Here is a 26,795-nt window from a genome sequence, read left to right as displayed (position 1 = left end):
TGGGATTGAGCCCCACATCAGGCTCTACACTGAGTGTGATGCCTGCTTGGGATTTTCTCTCTTTCTCCCTCCCTCTGCCACCAACACCCCTGCCCACACTCCTTCTCTTTCTCTAAAAAAAAAACTATATATATATATATATATATATACATATATATATGTATATATATATATGTATATATATATATGTATATATATATATGTATATATATATATATGTATATATATATATATGTATATATATACATAAAGAAACTATCAAGAGAATGAAAAGGCAACACAGAAAATATTTGCATATGACATATCCAATAAGGGATTAATATCCAGAATATATAAAGAACTACAACTCAGCAACAAAAAACAAGCAACCTATTTTTTTTTTTAATGGGTGAAGGGCTTGTCTAGACATGTATCCAAGAAGATATACAAATGGACCACAGCACATGCAAAGAGGATAACTAAGCATTAGAAAGATGGAGGCAAAACCACAGTGAGATACGTCTTTACGCCTGTTAGGATGGCAATTATTTAAAAAGAAAAAGAACTCACAGGAAAGAACGGAGTTTGTGAGGATGGGGAGAAATTGCAGCCCTTGTGAATTATAGATGGGAATGCAAAATGGTGCAGCTGACGTGAAACACGGTATGGTAGTTACTAAACAAATATGCACGAAGTTAAAATATGATCCAGACATTCTACTTCTGGGTTTGCACCAAAAGAATTGAAAGCAGGGTCAGTCTCGAAGAGATACTTTTACGCCCACGTTCACAGCAGCATTCTTCCCAATCGCCAAAAGTGGAGACAGTCCAAATGTCTATTGATGGGTGAATCGATAAACAAAATGAGGTGTACATATACAATCGGATATTATTCGGTTTTTACAAGGAAGGAAATGCTTCATTCCGGTAATATGGCGGTTTTAGTTTTAGCTGTGTCTATACAATGTCTGTTCTGTAAGAAAACTAAATTAAAAAAAAATTAACCAACAGCCTGTTCACCTCCAAAACACTGAGCACTGGAGGTAGATCAGTCTGAAGACAGAATTAAAATGTCCTCAGAATGTGTTCTGGCATTATGGAGGGCTTGTCTTTGTCTATTAAAATAAGATAGATGTCTAGATTGGTTAAAAAAGAAAACAGGAAAGAAATTCTAATACATGCTACAACTTGCTTCGCAGTACGTATGTCTACATGTTACACCATGGATGAAATGTGAAGACTTGTTAAGTGAAATACTTGCAACACAAAAGGACAAATGGTGTATGATTCCACTTATATGATGTGTCTGGAATGATCAAATTTATGGAGATAGATAGTGGTTGCCCACATCTGGAGAAGTAGAGAGTGGGGAGTTATTATCTAACCACTGCCGAGTTTCAATTTGGTGTGATGAGAAAGTTCTGTTGATGGATAGTGGGGATGGTGGGTGTACTTAATGCCCCTGAACTTAAATATGGTTAAAATGGTAAATTTCATGATGTCATAGTTCATGAGTTCAAGTCCCCCATCAGGCTCTCTGCTGTCAGTGCGGAGACTGCTTTGGATCCTCTGTCTCTTTCTCTCTCTGCCCCTCCCCACTATGCACGCACACACACACACACACACTCTCTCTCTCTCTCAAAAATAAACATTTAGGGGCGCCTGGGTGGCGCAGTCGATTAAGCGTCTGACTTCAGCCAGGTCGCAATCTCGCGGTCTGTGAGTTTGAGCCCCGCGTCGGGCTCTGGGCTGATGGCTCAGAGCCTGGAGCCTGTTTCCGATTCTGTGTCTCCCTCTCTCTCTGCCCCTCCCCCGTTCATGCTCTGTCTCTCTCTGTCCCAAAAATAAATAAACGTTGAAAAAATTTAAAAAAAATAAACATTTAAAAAATCAATTGTATTTCTATATACTAGTAATGAACACATAGACAACAAAATTTAAAATACCATCCCATTTACAATCGACTCAAAATAAAATGGAATATTTAGATATAAATCTAACGAAATATGTACAGAACTTAAATTTTGAAAACTACAAAAGCTGATGAAAGATATTAAAGATGATATAACTAAATGAAGAGACATAACATGTTCATGGATTGGAAGATGCACATAGAAAAGAAGTCAACTTTCCTCAAACCGATACCCAAGTTTGATCCAAATTTTTATCAAAGTCCAGCATATTATTTTGTAGATATAGACAAAATTATTCTAAAATGTATATGGAAATGAAAAGGAACTTGAGTAGCTAAACCAATTTGAAACATAATGAAGTGGGAAAAATCAATCTACCTGATTGTTTAAGATTTATTACATAGCCAGACAAATTGGGCAGTACTGGTAGAAGGACGGACACATCAATCGATGAAACAGAGAACCCAGAAATAAGCCCACACTAATATGACAAACTAACTTTCGACAAAGGTATAGAAACGACTTAGTAGGGGAAATACAGCTTTTTCAACAAATACAAATGGGGCAGTTGACAACCACAGCCAAAAATAGTTGTTTTTCAAAACTATCTTGAGGTGCATTTCGTAAGTATATGGTTGTACAAAGATTAACTCAAAACGGACCATGGACTTAAGGATAAAACATAAAGTCATGAGACACTTAGAAAAAAGAAGAAAATACTCAGAATCTAGCAGCAGGAAAATGTTTTTAAACTTGACCTCTGAAGCATGCTCCATAAAAGGAAAAAAATGACACACTGGACTTCATAAAAATTAAAATTTGGCTGGGGCGCCTGGGTGGCTCAGTCGGTTAAGCGTCCGACTTCGGCTCAGGTCATGATCTCACGGTTCGTGAGTTCAAGCCCCGCGTCAGGCTCTGTGCTGATGGCTCAGAGCCTGGAGCCTGTTTCAGATTCTGTGTCTCCCTCTCTCCCTGACCCTCCCCTGTTCATGCTGTCTCTCTCTGTCTCAAAAATGAATAAACATTAAAAAAAAATTTTTTTTTAATTAAAATTTGGTTCCGTAAAAGACTCTGCTGAGGGGAGTCCCTTTCTTCATATAAACCCAGTTTTTTTAAATGTGGAAGCACCATATATAAGTAGAACACGTAAGAATGTAGCTACAGACGTTTGGATATTGAAATGGTGTGGGATTCAGAGAAAGAGGCCCTTCCTTTGCTGTACATCCCAGCTTTTCTAGAGTTTCCCACGGGACCACTGCAGAAACACTGGGGCTCTAGGAAGAGCAGGGAGAGAACCATGGTGTGGAGAGAGAGAAGCATCATCTACTTCGACGAAGGCAGAGTTGCACAGACACGTTAGAAATGGAAATATTTGGAAAAGAGGTGTGATCCCAGAGGATCAGTATAATTCATTCAAGTGTTAAGACATATCGGTTCTTCAGTGTTGAGAAATAACTCTCTGTGAACATTTTTGTATTTATCCACAGTCAGAGTCTTCGGAGCAAAAATCACCAGCCACTTGGGTGAGAGGATGACTGAACGGCAAACGTACCTCAGAAGTTAGAGATTGTGAATTGCTCTGGAGAATGTCAAGTTTTGTCTCCTGTGGAGCCATTTGCTTACTTTCAGGTGGGTAATAAAAAGGTAGGAATGGCTTTTGGCTCAGTTGGTTAAGCATCTGCCTTCAGCTCAGGTCAACAAGATCTCATAAACCATGAGTTCAAGCCCTGCATCAGGCTCTATGCTGTCAGCACAGACCCGCTTTGGATCCTCTGCCCCCCCCCCCTCTGCTCTTCCCCTGCTTGTGCTCTCTCTGTCTCAAAAATAACAAAAGTGAAAGACACGTTCTCTTGCAAAGCAGGTCTCACTTTCCAAGAGTGATGCTGCATTTTTATATTCCCTTTCAAAGTTGAGGCTTCGTAATAAAATTTTCTACCAAGTTACATGTTCTCATTTATCACGCACTGACCGAAAGCCTCCTAATGAAGACCTTCTTCTACTTTCTCTTTTCTTTGGAGCATTAATATACTTGAATATGATTCGTCCACATGACAGATCAGGACCTACAGAGAGTCCTATTATTGATATAGAACCATCCTCTCGGGGGTCCTGGGGTTCCTTACAGGGGCTGGCATCCCCAAAGAAACATACTCTATCTTCTTTTGTTTACTCCTCCCAGGAATTTAGGGGAAATACAAACATGCTGTTGAGGGGGAAAGAACATGCCGTGTAAACCCTTCAGCTACATGTCTTGTCAACAAAGTCCCAGATGCCAAGCTTAGCACAGCGCCTACCGCGCAGTAAAGGACGTGTGGGAACCGGTGCGTGTGAAAATGAGCGGGTCTTATACTACGTGTTCATCTGCCTAACTTCAATTTTACTGCCACTTTGGGTTCTACTCGCTTCCTCTTTTATTCGCCATTGTCGTTAGCACCCTCTCAGCGTCCATTTCTCCCGCCTGCACTCAGCTTGGTGTTCTAACAACCCAATGCTGTTCCAATGCCAGCTTTCACCTTTGTGTCTCTACTGATGCCAGTTATAGCCCTGTTCCTGCTGTTTCCAATTTTCTCTTCCTCCCTCCTCCTTTCCACCCCACCACCTGCTGGGTACCGAGGTGACATTCATCTCCAGATTCTTCCGTTGCTGTTTCAAAACTGCTCCCTCGAGTAATGCTGTTCAATCTCCATGTTTTCTCTTCGTCCCTTCCCCTATGTGGTTTGGCTACATCTCACACTATATTTTTTTCTTTTTCTCCTGGATGGATTTTTATATCTTGCTATCAAGTGATTTTGTCAGGCCATTGAACAGGAGCCATGTCTAATCCTGCCTTATTTCTCATGTCTGGCAAGAGTGACCTGAATATTTGCCCAAGACAGGCAAGATATATGGGGAGCAGAAATGTCTTAATGTCGTGTTCATGCATAAAAACGTGGAAATGAGGATAGTGGACTAACAAACATTTATTTTATCAACAAATATGTTTTGAGCTTACATTAGGAAGATGCTTCCCATGTGCCAGGCCCCATTTAGATCATTTGCATATGTTATCTTATTCCCAAATGGCATTAAGAATGTTCTTTTGACTGAGTCTTCATTCTCTTTTCTGTGAGAGGTGGTCAATGCCTGCCTCATAAGGTAAATGTTAGGACACTAATAATTATCGGGCACCTATCCTGTGCCTGGCATCTATTTTAGGTTCTTTGTAAGCGCTTCTTCACCAACTCTATGAAATGAATGGTCTTGTCTCAATCAGGTTAAAAAACTCAAGTATCAGAACCATAGAATAATTTGTTTAAAGTCACATAGCTCCTAAGTGGGAGACATTAACTCAAATCAACTCCTGTCTGATTCCTTATGCTAACTCAGTAATGATTCAGGTGGAAGTTGTTGTTTATTGAGTATCTTTTACGTGAAAAGTAATATGACAGTACCGAGATAGATTAAAATTGCCGACATGATGTTCCTGCCATAAATAACTTCACAATCTCGTGGGGGAGATAAGTTTCATCCCCACTGTTACAATTAAAGCAATTTATTAGACTATGGCAAGGTGGAATAGAGTCCAGATGAATTGATTTAGGACACGTGAAGGTTTGCTTTTCATCCCGGGGCTGATACATATTGGTTTTGAGGGACCTTTGGGACGTTTAACAGTTGAGGGCCAAAGGCATTTAGGCATGTGGTTGCAGATCTCAGACAAAACTGTAGCTGTAGAAGTTGGAACTGTGGAGTGGATGGAATTATCCTGGACTAGTTTGTAGAGCAGTAGGGAAAGATGCTGGTCTGGACAGGACAACCCAAGGGACACTAACATTTAAGGCAGTGGGCCCCAAATTTGATGGTTCATAAAAACTGCCTAGGCAATGCTTCCCAAAGCTTCTCCCCTCTTGGCATCTATGCAAATGATCCTATTGGTAAGAGACCTGGGAATAATGAGTGAAACTGTTCATGCAGCACAACCAGCCCAGAGCCTGTGGCTTCCTTTGTTCCCAGACACTAGAAACCTGGGGGGGGTGGGGTCAGGGGCATCTGTATCTTGTTTAATTCATTTGCGGCAGGCCGGTTGGGAAGTTCTGACCTAAAACGTATGCTGACAATTTAGTTTCTCAGGCCATGTCCCCAGTGATGCTGCTTTAATAAGTCCAGGATTCTAGATTTTTCATTAGCACCTACAGTGATTCTGATCCAGGTAGGCTGAAGACCTTCCTGCCAGAAACGATTCTAAGGGTCATACGGAAGGGGACGTTTCCATTCTCTGAGAAGCAGAGTCCAGAACAACAACTACCAAAAAAACCAAAATGGACGGGGATGGTGCCATGAAAGCCATGCAAATCCAGAAGGGAAGCAGAGGCTGACAGTCAGGGATGCCAAGAAGCCAGGGAAGATACGAACGGAAAAGCGTGCATCTGGTTGCCAGCAAGGGAGAGTGACTGTAAGGTTGAGGAGCTCGGAGGGGCAGCGATCAGACTTAGAAGATAGAGGAGTGGAGACGTTGGGTAGAAAAGCAACCCTTGTCTGGTTGAAACAAGAGCTTAGCTGGAGAAAAGCATGGGGTTGAGGAAAGATGTTTTGTTTGTGTGTTCCTTTTTAAAGACGAAAGACTGGAACTTGTCAAGTGCTCAAGGAACAGCCAGCAAAGGGGAAGAGGTTATCATTTATAAGCATGAGATGATGTGCTCTCTAGAATTCTCTGAGGGGACAAGAGATGGAGGAGGGCCAAGGGGCTTATTCTAGAGAAGAGCTATCATCATTTTTGGAGGACTCTTCAAGGCTGCACTTCTCAAATGCATAATCACCAGAATGACAAGGGAGCTTAGAAAAAAATCAAATGTCTCCCCCTTCTTCCAACTCCTGGAAAATCTAATATTGTAAATATGGAGATTTCAATATAGTAAAAAGGCAGCAAACCGATATTGTTTTAAAACCCTCCAAAGGAAGTCTGATAGTTATCCAAGCTTTAAAACTATTGGCTGAATGTTCATTCACTGTTGAAAAAAGCACCTCCTCTTAGCCTTTCCTAGAAAGTAAACACCGAAACACTTGGGGGGAACACAATATATTCTGGGTCTGAGTACTTGGAAGCAGGGAGCAGGATCAGTTAACCTTCATTCAAACAGTGTTCAAGGAGCAAGGCTGATCCATTTCTCAAACACAGTAGCAACCTTCATTACCTTGGGGCGTCAACCACCTTGAGCATGGATGCATTTCATCGCTTGTGGTTGTGGGAGCAAAAGAGATGAGAAAAAAATCTATTTGCAAAAGTACAACACAGGGATGGACTTACCCTTGATTTCACTATAGAAACACAAAAAGCGCCTGGGGTGGGATGATGACATTAGGGAAATCAAGACCCAAGGGCTTCAGCATTTGAGCCAAAGAATCAGGGCTGCGATTTCAGAGCCCGGGTTCAGTTTCAAGTTCTTCCAGCACCTGCACATGTCATCAGGAGCCAGACATCAGTTTTCTGGTCTATATTACTGTAGGCAATACTTCCAGTCCCCAACTGCCTTTTGGGAAGGTCGCAGCATTAAAATGACATAATAGATGTGGTGACATTTTGCTATAAACAGCCATATAGGCCCAATTATCGTGCTGGCTGATGGCCTCCATGGAAAATTTATCGCCTTAAATAGTTTGCGAAACTGGACTGTAAATCCTGCAGGAACTCGGCTTTCTAGATGATGCGCCAATTCCATCCACCTGCTATCAGAAGGAAAGTAATGGAGAAGCATTTTCTGGCACTTTACCAGTTTACTGATCATGGGGACATGGAAGGCAGATGACATAAAAATCCGCATAAAAAAGCAATGTGAATCTTATTCAGTTTCTTCAGCTAACAATTTCAAGGATCCCTGGTTTCCAGATAGACAAGGAACAAAAGCCTTTTTATAAGCCTTGAGTTTTAAGTGAGTATTAAATCTCCTTTTACCCCGCCTCATCTTAATCACCACTTACAATATGTAAGATCCGTCTAAAGTTGGCGTCTTGGCAAGTTCAAAGTCTCTCCTCAGCAGAGGGCATCATCATCACACCTTTATGCTTAAGCCCCAAACCCAAGATTCTGGACCCAAGATTTATCCATTTACCTCCTGAAACCTCAGACCTTTTGCTCCTTCAATTCACTAGCTACAAACGTATCAGATTATTTTCAGTTGCTCAAGCAAGCCAAGCCTTTTTTTCACTTACAAGCTTTTGCATTGGTGTGTTACATTGATGTGAAGGCATACTTTTTTAACATATTTTATTTTATTTTTAAATTTTTTTTAACATTTATTTATTATTGAGAGATAGAGACAGAGCATGAGCATGGCAGGGCCAGAGAGAGGGGGAGACACAGAATCCGAAGCAGGCTCCAGGCTCTGAGTCGTCAGCACAGAGCCCGAGGCGGAACTCGAACCCACCAGCCGTGAGATTCTGACCTGAGCCGAAGTCAGATGCTTAACCGACGGAGCCACCCAGGTGCCCCTCTTTTTGACATATTTTAATATCTCTGGGATCAAAATGTGTTTTGCAATCCATGGTGATTTGCAATGATGATTACATTGCCTTTTGTCTTTCTTAGAGGTCTAGTAGTGGTGTCTTGAATCCGAAAAATAAATACAAAAATAAAATGAAGAAGAACAAAGAATCAATATAAAAATAAAAGAATAAATAAAAAAATACAAAAAGTAGGAATCAATACAAAAATAAAAATAAGTGTAAAAAACAGAGATAAAAACAAAGCCAGCCGTGTTCTCTTCACCCCACAGATCTCCATGTGGCTGGCTTAGTCCTGGCCTTCTTGTCTCAGCTCTGGCCCACTGACCACCTGCTCAGGTAGATGTTCTGGCACCACCTTCCCTGAAGGTCTCCACACCCTCCCATCCCATCATGCTGTTCATTTCCCTCCATTGCGTTTCTGCAGTTAAAAAAAAAATCTAATTGCTTCCTTGCTTATTGTCTGTCTTCCCTACAGCATGTAACCTCCATAAAACAGGGGTGTTGGCTTGTTCTCTGATATATCCCCAGATCTGGTGGGTGATCAATTAGTATCTCTTGAAGGAATCCCAAAGCAAGAACATCTCTTCTTTAGGAGATTATGTGGCCCATTCCCACTACCTCAATATCCAAGATGAGCAACTCCTTCCCCTTCCCCATTGCTCCCATCCCTCCACCATAAGTAATTGCTATTTAAAATCTCCACCATCACTGCTAGGAATTTACCCAAGGGATGTAGGGGCACGTATACCCCAAACTTTATAGCAGTGCTTTCAACAATAGCCAAATTATGGAAAGAGCCTACATGTCCATCAACTGATGAATGGATAAAGAAATTGCGGTTTATATACACAATGGAGTACTACGTGGCAATGAGAAGGAATGAAATATGGCCTTTTGTAGCAACGTGGACGGAACTGGAGAGTGTTATGCTAAGTGAAATAAGTCATACAGAGAAAGATAGATACCATATGTTTTCACTCTTATGTGGATCCTGAGAAACTTAACAGAAGACCATGGGGGAGACCATGGGGAAGGAGAAAAAAAAAGTTAGAGAGGGAGGGAGCCAAACCATAAGAGACTCTTAAAAACTGAGAACAACAATCTGAGGATTGATAGGGGTGGGAGGGAGAGGTGGGTGGGTGATGGGTATTGAGGAGGGCACCTGTTGGGATGAGCACTGGGTGTTGTATGGAAACCAATTTGACAGTAAATTTCATATTAAAACAAAAATAAATTAGAAAAATAAAAAATAAAATCTCCACCATCTAAAACTCAGCAGGACTTTCGGTGTAGTGGACAGTACCATGAATAGAATTCCTGTAGGGAAAGGCATCTGGCAAAAACAAAAAACAAACCCAAAAAACACCCCAAAAACCAAAAAACTATTTGAAAGAACTCTGTCCTTTAATCCAGTGTTGGTATGAAGGGTAAGGGAGTCTCAGTTCTGAGGCTTTGGTGGTGATGGATGAGAATAAGTCTCCTCTAACATTGTGGTCTGTTAGCTTGAGGCTGGCTGGTTTTATAAATCAGATGAGGGGTGCCTGGGTGGCTCAGTTAGTTAAGCGCCCGACTTCAGCTCAGGTCATGATCTTGCGGTCCATGAGTTTGAGCCCTGCATCGGGCTCTGAGCTGACAGCCAAAAGCCCGGAGCCTGCTTTGGATTCTCTCTCTCTCTCTCTCTCTCTCTCTCTCTCTCTCTCTGTGTGTGTGTGTGCCTCTCTCATTCTCTGTCTCTGTCTCTCAAAAATGAACATGTTAAAAAAATTTTTTTAATTAAAAAATCAGATGGAAGTATACAGATTAAGAAAGTTCTGTTTCTTGGAGACTGACTGATAGAGAACCACATGGGTGCTCGACAATAGAGATTCAGTTACCAGTTGGCCCACCCCGCCCCCCTCACCTCCTGACCCCAGCCAAACACATCCAGAATTCCTGAGACTGCAGGAAACCATATCTGGAAACTGGAACGTGGGACCAGCATTTAATGAGTGGACTGGGGCCGAAGGCAAAAGAACAGAAAGGAGAGGAATATTCCTTGTTGTCTCTACTGCGATAGGGAAAAACCGAGACAAGTGGAAATTAGGCCTCTTTATAAACCAGCAAGTTACCACTGTTGCTGTGCCTCTTATGCACAAAAAGCTGCATTAAAAAGTCTTCCTCAAAAGAAAAATCAGTTTCCAAATTCCTTAGAGTGTGTGCTCCGTGGAGACAAGATTACGTCCCCATCATCCCTCGATGCTGTGACAGGTTAGTATGAAGCCGGCCGTCAGCCTTCTCCATTCAGCCGTTTACAGTGAGCACTGTGGGCAGCTTGGAACATTCCAGGGCTCCCAGGCTGCAGTGGTTGCTCGAGGCACAGAGCCACATGCCTCCCAGGCCGCTGGCGGACTGGTTTCACTACATCCCTGGACGGGGGCCTCTTGGGGGCCTCTTTTTCCCCCCCGAGTCACTCTCGACATTGTAACATAGGCCACGTCTGAAACAAAAATACCCTGGGAATCTTGCGATGGGTAAAGACAAGCCTGGTGAACCACCTGGGAAGGCAGAGAGTCCGCGTGTTACACTCTGAGGTTTACTCGCCGACCGTTTGTACCCCGGCCCAGAGGCCCCTGGAACCGAGAAGTGCTCTCACCCCTTGGATCCCCTGCTTCAGGGGGAAACTCTGCTCTCTGAGGTTTTCCTAACAACCACAGCCCGGCCCTGCTGCATCTAGGCAGAGCAAACAGCTCAGGTCTGTGATTATTTTGTTTTTAGACGATGGCATTTTCTCTCACCCCGTGAGCTATTCTGATCCCGTCCCCGACTCTCCTGTTTTTATTCCGACATTTAAGCCTGCTGTGAAACCCAACTGAGCCCCAGAATGGAAAACTAAGGCGGCCACCTTGACCAAAAATTTCACCAAAAGGGTTAGCAGTGATGTGACAGCTACTGTCGACTATAGAGGCTGCGCTCTTTTTAATCTTATTTAAAAAAAAAAAAACTTTTTTTTTTTTTTTTTTTTTTTTTTTTTTTTTTTTAAGGAACCTTGAGATCACGACCTGAGCTGAAGTCTGACGCTTAACAGACTGAGCCAGCCAGGCGCCCTCCAAGGCTGCGCCCTTTCATAAAATTGAATGAAGGACCCCGCTCCCTGCAGCTGAATCCCAACACTGCTGATGGAAACAAAGAATTCTGCGGTGCTGGATGCAGCTACCACGTGACCCTTCACTTTGACCGTGGCTCCAGCTGCCTGCGTCCCAAACCGACTCTCCTGTTGATTGCAGCGGCTGCCTTCCCATAGAAGGAGCCAATATTGCTGCAGCACCCCCCACCCCCACCCCCACCCCGGGTAGACCTTCCAGGTACACGGAATATAAAAACCCTTATGTTCCAGACTCCATTGTCACGGCGCTCCCAGAAGCCCAGGGGCCGGTGGACGGATCCTTGTAAAGCGCCCCTATGGCCCTGCTGGCAGGGGACAAGGGGCTCCCGGAGACACGCCCACGGGAATGGGTTCTGGCCGTTGTAGGACTTGGCTGCACATTCATACGTCCGTACGCTTCCGGCTTAGATTAAGTCATATCTGAATGAGTCATTCCTCCACCTCCCCATTTCTCACTCTGACGCCTGCACCCTAGACGCAACAGTGCGTCCTTAACCGGATTTCTCTCTGTACCCAGCCTGTCACTTCCAGCCCTCTCAGCGGACACCAGCTGGCCTTTCCAAATGCACATTTTAAGATGTCACTCTTCAGCTTAAGTATCTTTTTTTTTTAAGTTTATTTGAGACAGAGTTAGCATGAATGGGGGAGGGGCAGAGAGAGAGAGGGAGAGAGAGAATCCCAAGCAGGCTTCTGCACTGCCAACACAGAGCCCCCCAAGGCTGGAACTGAACTCACGAACCGTGAGGTCATGACCCGAGCCCAAACCAAGAGTCCGGAGGCTTAACCAACTGAGCCACCCAGGCGCCCCAAAATGTCACTCTTCAGCTTAGAAAACCCCTGGGGGCTCCAGGCAATGCCTGTCTGATGAAATCTATACCACCCCTCCCCTCCCGCATCCCCCTCCCCGACTCTGGCACATGAGGCTTTGAGGGCTCAGTCTCCCTGGCTTCATCTGCGCTGATTTCCTCCCAGAACCCCCCTCCATTCCGCTGCCCATTCCCACCAGGCCCACTGACGCCTCATGTACCCATATCAAGGGCAGGCCTGACACTCCGCTTGGGGCTCTCACACCTGGATGCAGAAGGATCCAAGGGGTACAGAATCTGTGGCTGTGCTCAGGCCCACGAGGAGCCAGGCAGATGCCCAAATAGTCAAAAAAAAAAAAAAAAAAAAAAAAAAAAAAGATGCTCAAAGATCTTTTATTTCCCGGACACCCAGGAAAACTTTCGGTGCCTCTATTGTGGAAGGCTTTGCGTGCATAACAAATCCGGTCTCCCTTCTGAGCACTGAGTTCCTGAAAATTATTTCCCCACTCTCCAAAGGAGGGGGAAAAAATCCTTTCAGGGATTTTCACATTAAATACAACATAGAGGTGACTATTTCTCTCAGTCCTAAAGAAATTATTTTCCGCCGCTCGGAAGCAAATTATTGGAAGTCTTCCAATAATGATGTGTCAATGTAACAATACTATTTTTGGAAACAGAGGTTTGCTGTACCAATAGCACTCTTGCTCAAACCTGGTTCTAATGGAAAATTCTTCCCTGAAACGGATTACATAAATACAGAAAAAATATTTGATAGGGAAATGTAATACAATTTTAATAAAATGTATAAAAATGGTTTCAACCAAGCTGCTAAATAAGGAAACTTTCCTTATTCTAATGCTTTCTTTACAATTCTCAAATTTTTACATTTCAAAATTCAATTTAATTTTAGTTTTAATAGTAAAGTTAGATTTTAAAAAAACCCAAGTGTCATTTGTTTGGGGGAGGGGGGGTTCTGTGTTTCCTAGTTTTATAATGCTCCAGAATTCACACTTCAAACATAATTCACTGAAGTCATAAACTCCAAAGTGGATGTGTCTTGTTATTATAACATTGGGGTCTCAAAGTTCATTATGTATCTAGAAATTTCCTAGAATGTATGATTTGAAAAAGCAAACACATGAAGCCTCAAAAAAATTGTACTTTCCTTATGAACATTAATAACTTCCCGTACGAGGAGTGCCTGGGTGGCTCAGTTGGTTAAGCATCAGATTCTCGATTTCAGCTCAGGTCATGATCTCATGGTTTGTAAGTTTGAGCCCCGCATTGGGGTTCGAGATGACAGCACGGAGCCTGCTTGGGATTCTCTCTCTGCCTCTTCCTCGCTCTTTCTCTCTCTTGCTCAAACTAAATAAACTTAAAAAAAAAAAAAAAGAACTTCCTGTAGGAGACATAAATTTGGAGCACAGTTCAGCAGATGGAACACAGTCATACAACTGTGACCATGCAAATCCTGTGTCACTGGAAGCCAACAGCCCCTGCACGGGCTTTCTGTTCTGTCCCAAGGTTGCAGCCAAGGTGGTATGATCCAGAAGCTACCAATTAGGATTACCCCGCTAACGCAGGGTTAGCGGTTACTTGTCCCGAGGGTCCTTCCAGCAATTCTGTAGACCCCTTGTTCCCTGTATTAATCCCCTTTTGATTAAAGTACCTGGAGTGGGGGCGCCTGGGTGGCGCAGTCGGTTAAGCATCTGACTTCAGCCAGGTCACGATCTCGCGGTCCGTGAGTTCGAGCCCCGCGTCAGGCTCTGGGCTGATGGCTCGGAGCCTGGAGCCTGTTTCCGGTTCTGTGTCTCCTTCTCTCTCTGCCCCTCCCCTGTTCATGCTCTGTCTCTCTCTGTCCCAAAAATAAATAAACGTTGGAAAAAAAATTTTTTTTAATAAAAAAATAAATAAAGTACCTGGAGTGGTTTCTGGTATCTCCTTCTGAGTAATACAAAAACTAATCCTTCCTATAATATGATAAGGCAGATGTTATTTCCCCCATTTCAGAGATGAGGAAATTGAGGTGTCCTGGTGATTCATTTCAAAGACTAATTCCTCCTTCTCCTATACCCTCTCTCCTCATGGAAAAAAATACTTATGAGATTAATTGCTTACTTTTCATGCTTATGTGAGAAGCATGAAAAGTACTCAATCATGGGTAAGAAAAGATGTAAGATGCTTATTAAATAAACTGAAGAAGTCAGCCTTGGACTTAAAAAAGACTTTCATCGGAATGTCAGACTACTCCAAAGAAGGTAAATTTGAGGCACTCTAAGAGGTGCGCTTCAGAGCAATAAATACAGCAAGATTGGAGTGTGTGTTTAACCGGTACCAACGTTCCTAAGAAATGTGCCTCCTTTACTAACCTTCAGAACAATGTATAAGATAGACATACCTGCCAAAGCCAGGCTATGGCAATTGTTGGCGCTCCCCGTTGAGGCGGAGGGATTATGTATACGATGGGTCATGAGAACTCGTCTCTTGGATCTCTAACCACTGGGAGTTTAGTCAATCAAAGGCTTCAGCGGCTATGCCCTGAAATCTACAACCGCATTTGCCCTGAAGTTTTGGATTCAGCCAATAACTAGAGCAGCCAGAACAATAGAGCAGGACCATTCCCTAGAGCCATGACGTCTCTGACATCTGATTTGGCTTGGGGACCCCTGATGGCCCCTTGCATCTTCCTGAGATGGTCCTGGTCACTGCCAAAGGACATTCCCTTCCTCTCTGCTTGACTCCGTTGGGTTTGCACTGTGGTCAAACAGCCTTCCTAGACTTCAGGGCTCCTTCCCTATTTCCTCTCACGGGTGTGGCCCTAATAAAGTCCTTAATGTTTAATCTCATCTTGGCATTCACTTCTCCCAGCACCTTGACTAATGCATTCACTAAGTATCAAAAAAAAAAAAAAAAAAAATCTCATTCTCTGCAATTGAACCCAGGGAATAAGGACTCACTCACTTCCAAAATGAACTGTGTTTGATGGTGAATACAAGTGAGAGACACCCTAAAATGCCTTCTTGAGTATTCACTCTGCACCAGGCACTGGGATAAGATATTCTGACATTTGTAGTGAGGTCATACTTTCACCAAGGCTGAAACTTAGATATGCAAAGTCTCTATAAAAATTTGGTCTGTCTAGGGGCTCCTGAGTGGCTCAGTTGGTTAAGCGCCCGACTCTTGATTTCAAGGTGGATCATGATCTCGCATTTCTCGAGTTCAAGCCCCACATTGGGCTCTGTGCTGACAGTGTGGAGCCTGTCTGGGCTTCTCTCTCTCTCTCTCTCTCTCTCTCTCTCTCTCTCTCTGCCCCTCTCATTCTCTCTCAAAATAAATAAATTAAAAAATATATATTGAAAAAGGTTTGGTCTTCCTACCAAGCCCTTAACTTTATTCATTTTAAAATGTAGATTGATCTGATAATTCATACAGTCCCATTCGTGCCTTCGTGCCTGATTTCCTTTTTTTGTTTGTTTGTTTGTTTGTTTGTTTTTAATGTTTATTTTTGAGAGAGAGGGAGAGATAGAGCTTGAGCGGGGAGGGGCAGAGAGAGAGGGAGACACGGAATCCAAAGCAGGCTCCAGGCTGCGAGCTGTCAGCACAGAGCCCAACACGGGGCTCAAACTCATGAACAGCGAGATCACGATCTGAGTGGGAGTCGAACGCTTCACCGACTGAGTCACCCGGGTGCCCGGTGCCTGATTTCTTTGAATTAAAAAAGTTGTCTCTCTGGTAGCCTCTTCTATTTCCTGCCTCCCTTCCTGAAACAGTGGCTGGCCTGTGGAAGGAATGTGGTGAAGGAATCTTAGCTCCTCATCGTCCGGTCTTTCTCTGCTTGTTCAGAATCCCGCAGGGCTAATAGCGGCTGGTTTGTCCTCACCCTGGTTCCTGCTGGTGCGGGTCCTCAAGTCTCCGTCACATCGTCCTTCTGGCCTTTGCCAGTGTCTGCCATGGGGCATTTGGCCCTGCCTCACAGACATCTGGGCCCCATCTGAGCATCCACACTGAGGATGGCTGTAGCAGATATGTCTTTCGAGGTGACGTGGCCAGTCCCACTAGATGAGGAGGTATTGCAAGACGTGGCAGCTTAATGGAGTTGGAATGGGGCCAAGGGCACCAATACGTCCACCCTTGATTTTGGTGTAAGGCTCACCTATCTAAAACTCTCACCCTGGGGCGCCTGGATGGCTCAGTCGCTTAAGCATCTGACTTTGGCTCAGGTCTCGCTCTCACGGTTCGTGAGTTCGAACCCTGCATCTGGGTCCATGCCAACAGTGGATTCTCTCTCTGGGATTCTCTCTCTGCCCCTCCCCCACTTGTACACGCTCAAGCGCGCGTGTGCTCTCTCTCACTCGCTCTCAAAAATAAATTTAAAAAGAAAAAAAACAACTCCCACCCTCACCACACACACACACACACACACACACACACACACACACACACACACACTGCTGACCAAAGCCTGGAAAGGAGAAAATCGAGGGGCACCTGGGTGGCTCAGGCGGCTGAGCATCTGACTTTGGCTCAGGTCATGATCTCGCGGTTTGTGAGTTCGAGCCCTTGTGGGGCTCTGTGTGGACAGCCCAGAGCCTGGAGCCTGTTTCGGATTCTGTGTCTCCCTCTCTCTCTGACCCTTCCCTGCTCACGCTCTGTCTCTCCCTCTCTCTCAAAAATAAATAAACATTACCAAAAAAAATGATTTTAAAAGAAGAAAATCGAGACACATATGCCTGAATGTCTACCATTTCCCCAAGACTTAATAGGGCATGCTTTCTGTCTCTCATTATGTCCTGTTTCAGACTTCAAATGTTCCACGAAGCCATCATGGAGAGCAGTGAGTCCTGACTTGGGGACATCTGTTGTGGGGGGTGCAGAACATGCATTTTGTTGGTGCAGGCAGAGTGTGTTTTGGGAGTTCTCAATTCTTCCAATAGCTCCCTGTTTCCACAGCTTCCTGTTATGTCAGGGGACATTCTTCATAGAAGCTCCACAAGAGTCTACTCCTCTGCCAGTGATTTGTCAACTGTGAATGCCCCCAAAATAAATCCCTTCCCACTTCGGGGAGCAATAGTGGATTCTCTCCTCTACTGCTGAACACTGACCAGAGCAACTCCATATTGAAATTGTTTAGTTAACTGTCTTCCTCACCTCACCCTTGAGCTCCTTGAAGATCGCACGGTATTTTCATCTCTGCAGCCTCAGCAGTGACTACCTTACTCGGGGCCCAGTAGGAACAAGAAGGAGCTTTTCTTAGGGATGAAATAGCCCACGGGGAAGGCGTGGAACAGAGTCAACTAGGAACTTTGTATCAGAGCCCAAAGTATACTCTCTTATTCTTCATGGGGGCTCAGGATCCTTGGGTCTCCAGCTGATAGCTTTGCTTTAGCAGTTCATCACTTACTGCCTTTATTCTGTCCATCACCTTATTGTGTAGGTTAAAAAATGGAACAAACTGTGTTATTTCCTCGATATGTAACTTGCCTACCACATTACCTTAGATTTGTGGATGAATGAGGCTTATAAATATTTTCTTTGTATATATTCATTTTGTCTTCTTTCAAGTATCTTTTGTTCAGCTCTTTGGAAAAAAATAGATATTTTAGACAGTTTTAACAAATGTGAATCTTTCTGCCACCAAAAATGTCAAACTCAGATTAAAAATATGGTTAAAAATTTCATCTGATATAGATTTTAAAGAAATAGTCTGATATCTTCTCTGGATTGTTACTATTAAATGAAATTGTCCTCCAATTTTCTTGGAGGGAGAGAATTGCTTTGGGGGATCTTTAGAGGTTTTCTCTTTATTGATAAGAGGTACAGGGGTCAGTCTTCTAAATGGCAACATTTATTTGTTCTAACGCTCTATAACGATAATCTTCTAACTTTAAAACCAACCTTAAATCACTAGCTTGTAATAAAACAAAATTCTCTGCCCGGAAGGCAATATTAAACCACCTTTCTTTCCCAGATTTGTCTATTGTGTTATGATTAAATCCATGTTACTATGCTAATGGATTTAAAGATTTTAGAAGAAAGAAAAGGAGGAAAAAAGTGTTCTAAAATGATTAATAACTTCTTGGTCTCCCTGACTACACAATTCGTGGTGCTAATCCCCTGACTACAAGAATACTTTTTGCAAAAAAAAAAGTCTTACTGAGACCTGCATTATGTTAAGGGAGGCAGATTGGCTTTGCTGTGTCTCTCCAAAGGGTCAATGTCAGTTATACACCCTGCGCTTTACACACTCACTCAAGGAAAGCCTGCGCCCCTTCCCCAATCCCTCCCTCCCTTCCTCTCCCTTCTCCCTGTGCTTCCTTTTCTTCCTTTTTCTTTCTCTCCTACTTTTTACTGTAAAATATGATTATACTTTAAGCCCCTTTAAGGTCCTCAAACTAAGCAAGTTCAATTTTGTCTTCTTCGTAATTCTGCCTACCATCCACCATTGATCAATGGAAAACTTTCTGAAAAGTCATATTTGCGTATATTTTAAAAATTAAACCTATAGGAAGGTATACTATGAAAAGCCCAAGTCCTTCTCTGCGCCCCATCTCTCAACATTACCTACCAAGAGTACCATTGCTAACCTTAATATATGTATTTTTTATATCCATATGTATACATATGTAAAGGTTAGAAATATATTTGTGGGTATGTATGTAAGGATAGATTTCATCTGTGTGTATATATTGATTGATAACTATAGATACTGATGTAGATTTATATATGTGTGTAAAGATTCATGTATGCTTAATTTTTTTTGTATTTATTTTTGAGAGAGAGACACACACAGAATGTGAGCAGGGCAGGGGCAGAGAGACAGGGAGACGCAGAATGTGAAGCAGGCTCCAGGCTCTGAGCTGTCAGCACAGAGCCTGATGTGGGGCTTGAACCTACAAACCGTGAGATCATGAACTGAGCCAAAGTCGGACACCCAACTGACTGAGTCACCCAAGCGCCCCTATACATGTATATTTTAAAGTTAATACTGATGATTATACAGTTAATAGTTATAATTATGCAGGTTTGATGTTTTTACCTAAAACTATATTCTGGATTTCTTTCCATTCATAATTGCTGCAAAGTATTATAGCTTGGATGGCTATTCCCTAAATGGGCTGCTACTCTTTTTTTTAATTGGGTTATTTCCTATTTATAAAATCATCTATGTCCATTATTGAAAATTCGGAAAACACACATGAGAGTGATGAAGGAAATGAAACCCATCTACCATGGTATATTTGTGCTTTGGGACTACCTGGCAGGACTGCCCATGGAAAGCTGTGCCCAAGAAGACCACCTCTCCAGCCTGAGGAGAGAGAATTCTTACCGAGAGCTCTTCTCAAGGACTCAGATGGGTCTCTGAAATGACACTGGCCCTGTGAAGTCAGTACAGACTGTATAAGTGACCAACGCCAAAAGATATTTTAAAAAGGCTTATCAGTGGGGGGCCCCTTGGTGGCTCAGTTAAGTGTCTGACTTCAGCTCAGGTCACAATCTCATGGTTTATGAGTTCGAGGCCCGCATCGGGCTCTGTGCTGACAGCTCAGAGCCTGGAGCCTGCTTCAGAATCTGAGTCTCTCTCCCTCTCTGCCACTCCCTCACTCACACTGTCTCTCTCTCTCTCTCAAAAATAAACATTAAAAAAATTAAAAAAATAAAAAGGCTTTTCACGGTCAATTACTCCTTTGACATAATCAGTAATTAATTTTCTTCAGGGTACTTGGAGTGTTGACCTTGGAGAGGGAAGTTTGTGGAGGAGCGATCATCAGTCGGTCAAGGAAATTCAGTGTGCTCTAACGAAGAATGTGTCTGGTCTTTGTCCCCGGTTCCTGACACAGCTTCAAAAACCCTAGGATCTTCTGAGTCATAGGAATATCCTTGTTATGCTCGTGATCTGACTGGAGATGGGCCCCAGATAGGGTCCGGATGCAGTCTGGTCACCAGAAAGATCGAGCAGTTCATTAGAGGGTTGAAAGTCCTCCAGGAGATTGAGTTCAATCACAGGACCATTGAGTTCATCAATCCTGCCTATGTAATGAAATCCCAATTAAAAACTCTTGACACTAAGGCTCTATGCCCACATTCCCTCCAAAGCATAGGCCCCCCAAATCATGCGTATGTAAGCTTTGCCTTATTCCTGGAGCATTTAATATGGGTGCTTTACTAAATTTCTGCAACGACACAATCTCTGGGTGACAAACCACACGAAATTACACTTCCTGTTGGTGTTACTAAGTATAATGGGAACCATCAGAGCTGGTTTCTAATCCCCTGTTATTAACAAGACCTGTGGTCTGTGGAGTTATGTAACTTTCCGCTGCCTTAGTTTTCTCATTCGTAACAGAGGCAGTGAACACAGTGAAACCGAAGAACAAGATGACATCGGAAAAGTGCTTTGAAATGTTCAGAAGTCCTAAGCACCACGACCTTTACCGCCAGCAGTCAGATTATTCTAGTGTTGACTCATTGCAGTGGATCCCAGGGGACTACAAGTCTCTAGAATTAGTATTTGCACTGATTTCTTCCTGAGTTTACACAAGCTGAGGTACATGAGCGCTTGTGCTTTGCTAATTTGCCGTGGATTTCCTTTTTCAATGTTATCTTACTCAATGTTTGCAACAGACCTGTGAGATAGATACTCTGGTGGTTCCCATTTTATGGATGAGGAAAATGAAGGTTAGCAAGGAGAGAATGAAGCTATTCATGGATATCCAATTAGTAAGTAATGGAAACCAAGGCTGTTTGCCTCTGGAACCCTTGACCTTGGCTACAATCCTCTCCACTTCTTAAAATAGACTCGGTCATACCAGATCCCTATTCCTCTAACACAGTTAAGGAAGAAAAGGAAAACAAGCTGATTGTCAGTCATTCTACTTTTGTGTTCTTCATTTTCCGTATTTGTCCCCAGCAATAATACGTTCTTTGCAACAACATTGTTGCTTGAGCACTTGGATGCTTTTTTTTTTTTTTAATTTTTTTTAATGTTTATTTATTTTGGAGAGAGAGAGAGAAAGACAGAGCACAAGCGGGGGAGGGGCAGAGAGAGAGGGAGATACAGAATCTGAAGCAGACTCCAGGCTCTGAGCTGTCAGCACAGAGCCCGACGTGGGGCTTAAACCCACAAACCGTGAGATCGTGACCTGAGCCAAGGCCGGACGCCCAACCGACTGAGCCACCCAGGCGCCCCCCTTGGATGCTTATTTTTAAGGAGCTTTTCTTTAAGGAGCATTATTAACCATTTTGACTATCAATTGCCTTTTCTTCCAGTATTGAAATTATGCTCGATTGCATTCATTTTTATTTTATTGCATTGGTTATGCCATAGTTAATTATGTCCTATTTCTGAATTCCTCTGCAGAAGTTACTCTCTGTTATCTTCATGCAGTGGACTGTGTTGCATAGAAATTCTCTCACCTGCTTAGTAAGTAATTCATGTGCTACCAGCAAAATACAATCTATAAATCCTATAACTATGCTATCTTAGAAATTACCCTTGATTTGTGAAGGATATCGCATAGGCTGAAATTGTTTGACATAAATATTTTTTAGCTTGCATGTCAATGTGCTTTCAACTGTAATAGGCCAATTTTGAGAGAGCCTTATATTTTCTGTATGCTGGTTGATCACACAGCATGCTAAGGAGAGGAGCTACAATGTGCCCAGGAGATCCACATTCACACACATAATGTTTGAGCTCTCCTGCAAGGGTGTCATTTGAAATAATAGCATCCTTTATTCTCTCCTGGTCCCCCAACCTTCCCACCCCAATTATCAGATATGGGAAAACAGTAAAAAGTTGTTAAGCTCATGAAGACAAGGCATTGGCTAGGTTCCTGTATCAGCTCAGACAATTCAAGTTTCTCTACAAACAAAGAAATCCCAAATGCCGGAGGTTTGCAACAGCAGAATTTAATTTTTCCTGATGTGACAGTCCAATGTGTGTGGACTCGGTGGCTTTCTGTGCCGTGCCTGAAGATTTGGCTCGTTCCGTTTTGTGGCTCCACGCTCTCCCAGGGCTTTAGTGTCCTTTATTTCCAGCTGGAAGAGAGCCCTAGCATCCTGAAGAATATCAAATTTGGTTTCAATGTCAATAGCAGCTGAATGAAGCAGATGACCTGGAGAGAAAAGAATGAAAGCAAAGGATGTCAGTTACATGATATGAATATTCAGTGTCACCAAGCTCTGGCTTCCTGGTATGTCCATCTTCACAGCGGGGATATCTGCAGGAAGGTGAATCTCCCTATAGACAGTAACTGGACGAACACTGCCAACTCTGAGACTCTCCCTTGCCTGTGCTCCCTTTTGCAGACCAGCTCCTTCTGACCCATCCATTCTTTCTTGTTAACACAGGCCCGCCATATCTAGGAAGATTTGAGATAGAATTCTTGGCATCACTTGAGAGCAAGCGCTGGTTCTACTGACCGCCCTTCCCCCACTTTCAGTGCCCCCCCCTCGCCCCCGCACCGTGCTCACTTTGAGGACCTAGATGGATATGGGTCACGCTCTAGGTTGAATGAGATTCATACTAAAACAATTGTAAAGAATGCAGAGAAGATAGAAACATCAGCCAACAAAGCTTCAATGGCATTTACGTTGTGTAGACTATGTTATGAAATGCGAGAATTTAAATGTTGTGGATTCACACCATTTTATAACTGTGTCTCGTGAGCCTGTTTAGCACTGGGTCATTAAGATTCCCATCTCCAGAACCACACCCCGTGCCTCCATGATTATATCGGGATGTGCGTGTTACCACCAATTAGGCTCCCGTCTCTGAGGAAACTGTGTATCCCTACTGCGATCGGGGGATCCACTGGTGTGCCCTCTCACCCCCACCAAGTGACTACGTGAGACATTCACTGATTATTAGTTGTCATCATTAATGATGATTTATTATAACACTTACTAAGATATTCTATGCAAAAAAAAAAAAACCCACACTATAAATGCTACTAATAGGAAATTAAGCAGTTTTGTGGGAAATTGTTGGGTTAAAGAGACCCATTTCCCATAAAGTGAGTGCATGGCACTTGTAAAATAATAGAAAATATACATATCGGTTTCTGCCTCCAGTTCCTGGCATGGAGCTCTTAAAACTGTTGTTATTTCCTAAATGATAAGAGCACTAAAAGCATCTTTTGTTCCAATCTTTCGTCTTTGACCCAGGCTCCTGCAAAGTTCTTGAATCCCTCAGGATTTCCTGGGTGACAGTGGTGTCTTTGTTTTAATGAGGCGACTGGAGAGGCCGGTCACCAGAAAAAACAAGCCATGATGAGAAGCTTGGAATTTTCAGCCCTCACCCCCTTCATCCTCCAGAGGAGGGAGATGGGCTAGAAATGGAGTCGATGACCTGTTATGCCTACCAGAGGAAGCCTCCAGCAAAATCCCAAGAGTACCGAGTTTGGAGAGACTCCAGGTGAGTGAACATGTGGGGGTCTGGGGAGAATGGTGTGCTTGTAGGGAACACGGAGGCCTTGCACCCCTTCCCACGTACCTTGCCCTCTGTATCTCTTCCGTCTGGACCTTCATCTCCAGACTTTATCACATCCTTTTGCAATCAACTGGTGAAAACACTAAGTGAACATTTTTCCCGAGCTATGTGAGCTGCTTTAGCAAATTAATCGAACCGGAGAGCCTCAGATTTATAGCCAATTGGTCAGAAGCACAGGTGATAACCTAGACTTGCAATCGGAGTCTGATGAAGTTGGGGGGCTGGGGGGGGCAGTCTCCTGGGACCGAGCCTTTCCCTGTGGGATCTGGCACTAGCCCTAGGTACATAGTCTCTGAGTCGGGTCAAAGCATGGGACGGCCCTCTGGTGTCACAGATGGCTTGGTGTGGGGGACAGAAGTGCTATGACAGTGGTGGTCATGTGGGAGTACAGGAGACACCGGAGGACAGGTGCATTTTCCCTATACAGCACTGGACAAAGTTTTGGGGTGACCTAAGGAAGCAGGCGGTTTCCCGGGTTTTATATTTCGAGAGCGATTAAAAGAAGAAATAGAAAAAGAAAGAAAGAAAAGAAACACCCAGCTAGCTGTTCAGTCACTTCTAGCTTGGATGCAGTAGCATCTCAGTGTCTGAAATCTAGTCGGATGGGCTCAGCCCCACACGGATGACAGTCAGCCAATCTAGCTGACCCCTCGATGCCCACCAGAGATCAGGGCTTGAGGTCACAGGCAGAACCATGTGGAGGACCGAAGGTCTGCAGAGGAAGAAAGCATCGTGGCTTCGGGAATGGCTCCAGTACACTGGGCCAGTCAAGGCTTGGCAGGTCCCACTGGTAAATATGAGAATCCTCCAGCAACGGGAGAAAGGTAGTGTTTAAACATGCCTTCCTCAGTGACGTTGTTTCCAGGCGGCAGGTTACAATGACAGCAAATATTTAACCAAAGTATGCCAAAGGTACCGACGTTTGTTAGCCAGCAGTCACAGAAACATCTGGCAACCTTTTTTGCAAGTCCGGCGAAGCCCTACTCCGTGTTCCGGCTCTCTGTAGGCATCTTGCATAAATGATTCTCTCTGAGGGGGGAGGCGATAATCTTCTGAAGGCAGGATGGGCCAGCCTTATCCTCAGAGGAAGAACGTCCTTCATGAAGTGGGGAGTGCTGGCCAACAGGAATTCAGGCTTCAAGCCCTGTTCTGAACGCGGGGGGCTGGGGCGCCTGCCTCTTGTTTAGACTTGTTCTTCATGTATAGACAGGACCTGGAGGAACTTTTTAGACCACCGAATGTTCTCAGCACCACCTATTTATCAGTAGAGAAACTAGTCCTGAAATCTGTTCTTCAAATGATCGAATCTCTCGAATACGATTTCCACAACCATATTGGAAGCGCCTAAGTAAAGACCTAGAGTCACCATCAGTTGTGACCACATCGTGGCCTTTCTCAAGGCAAGGGTTTAAAAAAAATTTTTTTAATGTTTATTTATGTTTGGGAGAGAAACAGAGCATGAGCGGGGGAGGGGCAGAGAGAGAGGGGGAGACCCAGAATCCGAAGCGAGCTCCAGGCTCAGAGCTGTCAGCACAGAGCCCGATGCGGGGCTCCAACTCACAAACCTGAGCCATGAAATCATGACCTGAGCCAAAGTTGACGCTTAACTGACTGAGCCACCCAGGAGCCCCTCAAGGCGAGGATTTTAACTTGTTTTGTGCTTTGTTCTATCCCCAGTTCCTAGAGTGATGTCTAAATGATTTTATGCACTCAATCCACATTTGATATTTGAATGAATGAATGAATGAATGAATGAATATTAATCATGGTTAGGGTGCTTTGCATGCTAGCTAAGTTAAATCTTCAGGTCTGGGTGAAAGCTACTTTGCACACATACCCCATGTTGATTCTAAGGAATTTTTAAAAAATATTTGTTTGTTTGTTTATTTATTTTGAGAGAGAGATAGAGATCGAACATGGGAGGGACAGAGGGAGAGGGATTCACAAGCAGGCTCCACGCTATCAGCGCAGAGCCTGACGTGGGGTTTGAACCCACGAACCGTGAGATCATGACCTGAGCTGAAACCAAGAGTTGGACGCTTAACTGGCTGAGCCACCCAGGCACCCCTGATTCTAAAGAACTTTAGAGTAAGTTGCCACATGGACAGTAGAGCAGGAACACTGTTCAGGAGTGGCCTCAGCGTATGTGGGTTGTGAAACGATAGTAGAGATGGGAGAAAAAGCTCCCTGAATCTGCTCAGGTATTAGAATGTTTTTTATGTGCTTAATATCTCTGCAGGTACCCTTGAGCGATTCTAAGAATGGACCCTTCACAACCCCACTCCTGTTCCTGACTAATCTCTTAAACCTCCGATTATCCATGTGTGTTCGCATTCAGTAGAAGGTTGATAACTACTACTTCTGCTATTATTAGCTGTTCAAAGGTTTCATCCACAACTATGTTTAACACAATGCACTGTATTCCTCATATCCTGTGCTTGGGTAAGAGCTCTTTAGAATCATCTGAAAAAAAAAGAGTGTGCTTATCACATGCGTTTGGTAGATTGACACCTCTCCACTTACGCCTGCCAGTAGTGACTTTGCTATCTGCCGAAGAGAACATTTCTCCTCCACATGCCTTCCTCTCTCTGCTCGCAGCTAAAAAGCTGATCCCACTCTGGCATGTATTCTGGAACCATCTATCTCATCTTATTTTAACTGGGCACGTGCTAATTGGGCAGGAATAGGGCCAGAGTGAAGATGCATAGCAGTTAAGGTGAAGTGTTGCCAGAGAGAAGCCCCCCCACCCCCCAAGGGGACAGTAACATCCGTCGCAAGGAAAAAGATGGGCTCTGTAGGAAGTGAGTATTGATTTGGTCCATCCATCCACTCGTTCTTTTTTGCGCACCACTATGAAACAGGAACTCTGAATCAAAGATGAATAAAACCCAGTCAGTGCCCTGGAGGAACACAAGGTCTGGCATGGGGGAGGGGGGAGGCACACACATACAGTGTGCGGGGTCAGAGGTATGCATGGGGAATTAG

General features: G+C 43.7%; 1 long non-coding RNA gene across 3 annotated transcripts in view; it reads left to right on the top strand.

Moving 5' to 3' along the window:
- The window catches only part of LOC123380751, a 39,074-nt gene extending 13,925 nt beyond the window's left edge, over positions 1–25,149 (top strand). Inside the window, exons 2-4 of one of the 3 annotated variants that reach the window (XR_006586897.1) lie at positions 3,379–3,520; positions 21,678–21,740; positions 23,486–25,149. This is a non-coding gene — a long non-coding RNA (uncharacterized LOC123380751). Of the gene's footprint in view, positions 1–3,378; positions 3,521–11,391; positions 14,105–21,677; positions 21,741–23,485 lie in introns of those variants that run through there. The other 2 variants (XR_006586898.1, XR_006586896.1) reach the window with 2 other exon arrangements.
- Positions 25,150–26,795: the final 1,646 nt, after the last annotated feature.

Source organism: Felis catus, chromosome D2 (genome assembly GCF_018350175.1).
Source record: "Felis catus isolate Fca126 chromosome D2, F.catus_Fca126_mat1.0, whole genome shotgun sequence".
Lineage (NCBI taxonomy): Eukaryota > Metazoa > Chordata > Mammalia > Carnivora > Felidae > Felis > Felis catus.
Note: the sequence above shows the minus strand (reverse complement) of the source record. Positions and strands in the feature narration are given on the sequence as shown.